We start from the raw sequence: 8,388 nt of genomic DNA, 5'->3' as shown, positions 1-8,388 counted from the left end.
CGTTGTACGCTGTTACCACAGCAACAATTGTGGTTGCAAGCACAAAATGCTTAGCTGCGACCTTGTCATTACCTCCTACTCCTCTCCTCTCCTCTGGGAATGAACTTCTCTGGGAATGACCAATCGTCGTACTGCCTGGTCAGCGCAGCCGACAACATCGCGCTACACATAGGTACAGATGTCGTCGCCGAAGATATGCCACGTTCTGATCTGACGCGAAGTTGCGTTCGGATGCGACATAGCTTGTGGCGATGAGTTTACTTGCATACTTTGAACTGAACATGCGCATGGGCTTTTTTTTTTATGTACCACTCGTTTAAAAAAAAAAAACACCATAGGTGTACGTGCGTGCTTTTCCTCCTGCGTATCTCGGTAGTGTCTTGTTTCTGTAGCGTGTTAGCTGCAGCAGAAATGTAATCTGACAGTGGCGTTTTAAAGGGTGATGACAGATGTGATAACTGAAACCCACGCCTCAATCCTGATCTTTTCCATCATGACAGAAGCTTCAATGACGTCATTAAGGCCCTAGCTTAAGCTTTTAGCACTCTTCATGCCGCTTGACAACGTCGAGGCAGGAAATTTCAGATATCATGAAAGATCATTGCGATAAGCGCAACAGAAGGAACTCAAGGATGGATGTCTCGCTTAATTTTGAGCAAACGTTTTCGTTTCTTTTTTTTTTTTTGTTTAGCTTGAGAGTAAGTGATGGAATATTTTTCTGACTTCGAGATATTTGCTTGTGTTTTCTGCTTAATATAACTAAATCTCATCAAATCCGGACATGTATGATGTGATAGCCGGTGAAAAAAAAAAACACATTTGGTTGTTAATTATAACCTGCAGAATGTTCTTCGTTTCAGTAGCGATTAATAAACATGTCCGTACACCATCTATTTGGGGGAGTCTTCTTTGTTGATGAACACGGTTAAGACGTCGCCCCTCTGGTAGGAGAAGGTGAGTCGCTCGAGGGGAACAATTCAGTGTAACATGCATTATTCATACATGAAGTCAGCTGCGAAGCAGATGCGTGTGTTTGGCCTGCCGGGGCAGCGCAGTGGTTAGGGCGCTCGACTACTGTGCCCAAGGATGCGGTATGCAATCCTGGCCGCGACGGCCGCTTTACGATGGAGGCGAAAAGCTAGGCGCCCGTGTACTGTGCGCTGTCAGTGCACGTTAAAGAACCCCGGATGATAGAAATTTTCGGAGCTCTCCACTACGGCATCTCTCATAGCCTGAATCTCTTTGGCAGGTTAAACACCAAAGGCAAAGCAAACCAAACCAAACCAAGATGGGTGTGTTGAGTTAAAGAAACACGTTGTCAAGAAAACGCAACCGAAAATTCACTTACGACAGCCTGGTTTACAAGAGCGGCGCTTGTTGCATTCGACACCAGCGCCGTATCGTTGATAAAGAAATACGGGTAAACACCTGAATACTGGAAGGAACAAAACGGCACGCCATCATTATACGAGGGAAACTTTAGAAAGCATGTAAATAAAAACAGCGCAAATATAAAGACATATAGGACAAAATAAAAGGATGCTACAGGACAAGCGCTGACTCACAACTCAGCCTCAGTCTTTAAGCCAAGGCCCAGAAAACAACAAATGTGAAAAAAAAAAACGAAGCCCTTTAGCGTGAAACATCCCTGGGTTCATCTGCTAAACAAAAATCACTCAAAAAAGAAACTTCCTTGCTTTAAAGGAAAGAGAAGTCTTGCTGACGCATTTGATGTCTTTTCCTTTGAAATAAAATATGCTTCTACACCTTCTCTCGTCAACGTTCCTCTGTGTCGATATAAAATTTTAACATGGTCAAATAGAGGAGTAAGCACAACTCTCCCAAAAAAGTGCCGTGTTTAGAAAGCATGTAACCTGGCACAGCGAGGAGAAACGGCAAGGCTCACATGTGTATTCTGTCTTCGTATGCAAATTTGCATAACGTCGTCCGTACCAAATCCCTGACAGGAAGCTTAGGACTGTGTAACACGAGATTGACGACAACATCCTGTGGTGGTAGATACAACAGTATTGTTCATTTCATATTTGTCTACTCTGGTAGATAGCTTGTGATGTCACTATACTGTCGCAAGTTACTTCACTGTGCTCAGCTCACAGCGTGGTGTGTCGCTATGGCGAATTGCAGTCTGTTGCCACAGGATGACCGCCATTCAGCGTAGGGCTTGGGTATGACGTCGCGAGTGATACCACTGCGTGTTAAGCAGTAAGTGCGGCGTGGTGGTACGTTGACGACGGCTGTGTCGACGCAAGAGTAGCATATAATAGCTGTCGCTGTAAAATACTCAGCCCACGTACAGCTAGAAGCAATACGAGCGGGAACACGGGACGGCGTGGACTCCACACTTTCAAATGCGCTGTCACCGAGAGGCGATAAGAACCAGTGGTAAAGAAGCACCCAAAGTAAGCTTGGTCGGCTGCTCTTTCCGAGCATACCATTGGTGCCACCCAGTCTTGTCTTATGTTGGTAACAGCGCTTTGCAAATCACCGAGACCACGTGCTCCCGTGTTCCCTTTAATATTGCTTCTAACTGTACCTTGCTTTTTTTTCTGAGCTCCACGGTGCACATACGTTTGCGTTCTGAGCATTCTAAACCTTAAAATTTAAGACTTCCCGGTGTGATAGAAAGCCGGCAGCACGATTTGATATTCTCGACAAATAGCTTCGAGGTCTCACTCTCCGCCACTACTAATTGTTCTCAACATACCGACTGTAGCACTTTTTAAGTGGTGAAAAATGTAAACGAGAATCTAAACGCAGTCAGCAACCATGGATGATTCTTCGCTTGACGCAATGGTCACGTCGCACACATCACTAAAAAATAGAAAAGAGAGATACGCTTATTGAGTGTTCATAAAATGGCTGAACCTGCCTATTTAACCTATATGCTGAGTGCATCATGAGAAAGGCCGGTCTGGACGAGTCCTCAGCTGGAGTGAAGATTGCTGGAAAACGTAGCAACAACCTTAGATATGCGGATGATACCACTTTAATGGCAGAAAGTGAAGTGGAACTTAAGAGACTTCTGATGCGCGTACAAGAAGAGAGTGAGAAGTTTGGGCTTAAGCTGATCATTAAAAGGCAAAGATCATGGCGTCTTGCCCTATCAAGTCCTGGAGCATCAAGGAACAAGAAATGGAAGCTGTGACAGATTTTCTCTTCTTGGGCTCCAAGATTACCTCGGAAGGTGACTGCAGCCATGAAATTAGGAGACGCCTGCTTCTTGGAAAGAGAGCCATGGCTAGCCTTGACCGCATAATGTAGAGCAGAGACATTAGACTGCCAACCAAGATCCGTATAACTCGTGCTTTGGTCTTTCATGTCATAATGTATGGATTCGAGTGTTGGACTGTGAAGAAGGCTGACCGCCAAAGAATTGACGCGTTTGATTTGTGGTGCTAGCGGAGACTCTTGAGAGTTCCTTGGACTTCCAGACGATTAAATCAGTCGATATTGTCGGCCATAAACCCTGACTGCCCACTGGAGGGTCAAATTCTAAAGTTAAAGCTCAGCTACTTTGGTCATCTGATGAGAAGAGAGGAGTCGCTGGAGAAAGATTTGATGTTGGGAAAGGTTGAGGGTCGCCGGAGAAGGGGTAGGCAGCGAACGCGATGGTTAGATGGCGTCTTCGAGGCACCGCAGATGAAGTTATGTGGCGTGATATGGTCCATAGGGTCACGAAGAGTCGGACCCAACTCAACGACCGAACTGAATTGGAAATGGCTGAGATGGCCTAATAAAAGCCTGACAATTCTGTTAGTAAAGCGGGCCGCGCATACGAACGAGCGGGGACTGTTTGCGACGTCGAAATTCACTGAGTAGAAATTAACGGAACTGAGACCACGAAAACAATGACATTTCCTGTCCATTCATGAAGGAACAAAACGTCGCCACTTGTCAAATTTGATGGAACTTAGCTGAGTTGAAAAAAAAGAGAAGATTCTGGAATATTATATTCTTTCGTTTTACTATCGTAACCGCAAAAAAATCCCCGTAGCTGCCTTTTAAATTGAGCCCTGTAAATTTGTTCCTTGAAGAAGTGTGCAAGGAACAGCTTTTAGAGGGAGCAGCCATGATGCGCTGCTTGAACATGTTCGTAAGGGACTGGACGTAATGTGTTCTTTGCAATAGATGGGTAAAAGAAATGTGAGCGGAAAATGAACGCGAGAGCAAAACGCGAAAGCAATAACTGGAACATAGGAGATGAACGTAAAGCTGGCAGCCACGTTCAAAGAGCGGTCGCGCTTGTAGAGATTGCTTGCCACTCGAATGTTTTTGCCCATTAATTTTTCACTTTTATGGTAAATGAGTGCAATTGTCTGCTCGAGTATTGTTGTTCTTGTTTGGTATTTCGTCCTTGACGTCTTTTTTGTTTTTTTTTTTCATGTGTGACATGCAATGCGCCTGGAGCAGCACCCCATGGGCGGTGCAGTTATATGCATAAAGAAATAAATAATCACAAAAGCAACTTTTGATGCGTTAATTCACATATAATCTGCCTCTATCAATACTTCATAGATAGAACAGAGTCTTTAAGCACAGTGCCTTACGGGAAAAATAATTGGGAAGCAAAACGTTAGGCCGCGAGATACCGGGGTGATTGGCAGAAGAGCTATTTCTGGCCCCTATTTGAACACAAATTAATGTTGTTAATAGGCCAGCCAGCCGATAGGTGCAGTCGCATAGAGAGAGGGGGAGCGGGGACATAGGTAATCCGACAACAAGAAACCGTGAAGTAGAGCTTTGTAAGCCCCGCGCGCGTGGCGTTGGCGTCCCATCTGAATCGATGACTTGCCTCGTGGTCTCGTTCGTAGTACAGGGCGCATGAGGCCGTCCAGCAGGCGACCACGGAGAACGTGTTCCACAAGATGAACCCTTTCAGGGTGCCGGTCAGACACTGCAGCGAGAAAGAGAGAGAACGAAGAAGAAAAAAGAGAAAACTGCAAAGTGCACAAAACAAAACGAAGACGGTGACAGTGCGACAAGTGGCTGCGAACGGAAGAGAGCAAGAAGACACAGAATAAGAACGAGCTGAAGGGCAGGGAAAGAAAGGGGATGAGGGCAGGAAGGAATAAGAGAGGGGTGAATCCATTTATCACGGGTCCAACACTCGACACATCAGCACATTCATCTCTCTGAAGTGCTAGGACTTCGTTATGGGTGCATGATTTGGCAGCATCCCTTATCTTTAGTTTTTCGCTTTAATTTGACAGGATGTTAGCAGGCCCTGCTTTCTGCCTTGTTCTTTTATTTTTTTGTTGCCTTATCTGAGCTGCGCAGATTCTCACTTGCACTTAGTGTTTGCACCGGGGAAAATCGATAAAGCAGAATGCATCACTTAGCACACGTGTTCGTTAAATTTTACGGCAGCTGCAATATTCTTCCCCTTTTCGGCCTGCGCGAGAAATGAATAATGAGCGGAAGTCCGCTCGAAATACGACAGAAGCAAGCTCTCGGGTGCCTTGTTATTGCCTAGTCCTCCGGAGTCGCGCTCCGTTGAAGCACGCGAGTCATGCTGTGATTTGTCACATAAAAGATCTGGAGGAAGATAGGAGAACAAATTTACGACGAGAGCAAGAGAGGGTCATCTGAGAATACTGTCTTATTCTGCGTCCTGCTGTTTCGTTTCCTACGCCATTTTGAGAAGTGGTCGTGAAAGTCCCGCCGTGGCTGCAGTGAAGCCCTTAATGCGTGGCTGTTTTTATTTGATTATATTTTTGCTCACAAGCTCTGCATTCAAGATTTGAGGGATGCAGTAATGGACGGCCTTGACATTTGGCTCAAGTAACTTGGGATTAGCCTGCGAGCGTTCGAAAACAGAACTCGTATTTGATGTGCAATGTCAGCGCAGATTAAAGAAAAAAAAAGAACTCCCGGAGCCCTCCACCGTATAACCATCATAGGCCATGCTTCGTGTCTGAGCGTTAGATCCCACAGTGCGCTATATGTACGGATGCATGGGAGTGGCGGTTTTACAACATACTTTACAAAAAAAGCACACCATGGCGTTGGGCCCGCTCTGACCTAAGCTCCGGAAGAGAGCCTGAAAGACCTTTGTCCACATAGTCACGCCCCTATAACAATTCTTTCCCCAGCGTGAATATATGAATGGGTTGTAAATTTTCTTCTTTTATACTGCTACATAAATCTTGGTAGCGAAAGAATAGAAAGAAGTACCATGCTTACATCGATAGGAAAGCCTTCGCGCAAGTCCCGGGTTTTCTGCATGGAAAGAAGAACAATGTCAACATTTTAGTGATCTGAAAAGACTAAAAAACAGTACTTTATGTATTTTTGAACTGTTAAAGAACTACCGTAGTTCTTACGCTGTATTGCAGTTTGTTTTTGTTTTTTTCATTAAGGTCTTCCTCGCATATTCAATGCACTTCATTCTTTATTCAATAATCACCCTGCAATGCCCGAAGGCGTTCAAGCAGGGGTGGTTACAGTTCAACAAAAAACACATATTCGTTTGCAGAGTACTTCCACATTCGAACGCCTGTTCCACTGCTGTATAGTCTTAACAACAACAACAACAAAAAAGGTTCACAAGCAAGTTCACCCTGGCACGGTACCCTCGAGCTTTAGCATAGCCTTGCTGTTTAGAAACGCAGAAAAGTTCTTTAAAAGGCTGCCCATTTACAAGCAAACGAAAGGCAGTGTTTTTTTTTTTTTCTGGGCATCCACTGATTTAACATAATATGTTACCTCTCAACGTTACGCTCTCTGGGTGACGAAGCAAGAACTCGGATTTAGGCTTTAAACAATGCATGAAATTCCTTAAGGTCACACAATTTCAAACTTCATTATTCATTTCAACCGACTTCTAGCACACCGTGAACAGAACAGATGTCCAAGTTTTGTAAAAGGAATTAACTGATACACCTCCGAAACCTTAAACACCGCGTTCAAGCGCTAGCCCTATAGCCTTATGGCCAGGTCCGTTCATTCTTGATGTTCATTTAAAGGCCAGAATTTCTACTGCGCAGTCTTAATCACATTCTTCAATTTTCTCAATTTTTCCTATTGAATATTAATCAGCGCCTTAAGTGAATAAGTTAGTGACAGGGTAGAGCGAGAGAAAGAAGATGGCTACACAGTATGAAAGAGGCACTGAACAAGGGGGGAGCCTCAGTTCGCTTGCCGAGCGAATGTTTGGACAAGTGGACTTGCGTTCGTTGTGACAGCATTTTAAACGTAAAAGTTCTCTCAAACCATTGTAACCAATGAAAGATTGCTTGTTTGCTCGACAAGATAGCCTGTGCAGAACATGACATCAAGCCAGTTGATCTTGACGTAATACCTCAGACATGTTAAAGTTTCGAAAAAATGTGCATAACCAAAATAGCACCCTATTTTGTGTTCTTGTGCAATGTTACCATATCTGAGGTTGCAATATCTGTCTGCGGTGCCTCAAGATGCCAATAAGTCGGTTACAAATAAACATGTAGAGGCGACTACGCCTCAAGGAAGCACTTCAACCCGTGGGGCATCAACAGAGGACTCTCCCAGCAACTTAAGCATAACTTCCCCCTCTCATGCGAAGTAGGTGAGAAGGGACATTGTGCTGGGACTCAGTCCCCAGAAGAAAAGAAAGAAAGAAACTGCTCACCCTAGGGAGATATATGGGCAAAGTCTGGTGTCCCTCCCTCTCGAGGGGGACGTATACTAGCGTGGAGACTGGTGCCAATGGTTGGAGAGCCCCATTTGAAGGGCATTTGTCGCTGCATTCTTGACTTGTAACCGACTAAACTCATAAACAGATTATTAAAGTTCTCACTGCAAATCTCATATCACACTAATAAGGGACCCTTTACCTCAGTGGCTTTACCCGCAATTTGAAGGCAACGACTGCGGCTTTTATTTTTCCTTTCTCATTTACTTTTTGTTTTCACCAGGTGGCATTAGCGCTCTGAACAACACAAAAGGGTCTCCTTTCTATTGAGTTGCAATCCTTCTGCGCTTAACCACTTCTTAAGCCTTCCTTAAGATTGTCAGGGTTCGTCTGAAAGCACTACCACACCATAGCCAGCCATGAACAAAAATACTCACGTAGGCAACAGCGATAAGCAGAGCAAAATCACTGATGGCGTTAATGAAGCACTCCAAGCTGAAGATAAGATCGAAGAACCAGCCATGGCCTGCAAAGAAAAGCAAGCATGCCACTATATCGCTGCGATAAAGAGTATAAGAAAGGTTTCTTAAACATGATGTGCTATGACGCGTTTTAGCGTCCCAGTTTGACTGCAACCTTGTCACATTTGAATTTCTCACATCCTAAATGTTAAATCGATGAAGATCCCAAGATCAGGAGGGTTATGCAAAAATGCAAGGATCCTCCCTTTTTGTTCCGTCTCACGCATGTTTAAG

The 8,388-nt window shown here is 44.6% G+C and overlaps 1 long non-coding RNA gene across 1 annotated transcript; it reads right to left on the bottom strand.

Moving 5' to 3' along the window:
• Positions 1-4,691: 4,691 nt before the first annotated feature.
• LOC146193881 (uncharacterized) lies at positions 4,692-8,163 on the bottom strand. Its single transcript, XR_014706497.1, has 3 exons — positions 8,071-8,163; positions 6,205-6,240; positions 4,692-4,915 (listed from the first exon to the last, which is right to left on the bottom strand). It is a non-coding gene; the product is annotated as an uncharacterized LOC146193881 (long non-coding RNA).
• Positions 8,164-8,388: the final 225 nt, after the last annotated feature.

Source organism: Amblyomma maculatum, chromosome 4 (genome assembly GCF_055883805.1).
Source record: "Amblyomma maculatum isolate TAMU_Amacu chromosome 4, ASM5588380v1, whole genome shotgun sequence".
In the NCBI taxonomy this organism is placed as follows: domain Eukaryota; kingdom Metazoa; phylum Arthropoda; class Arachnida; order Ixodida; family Ixodidae; genus Amblyomma; species Amblyomma maculatum.
The sequence above is the reverse complement of the archived record's forward strand: the minus strand, read 5'-3'. Positions and strand labels throughout refer to the sequence as shown.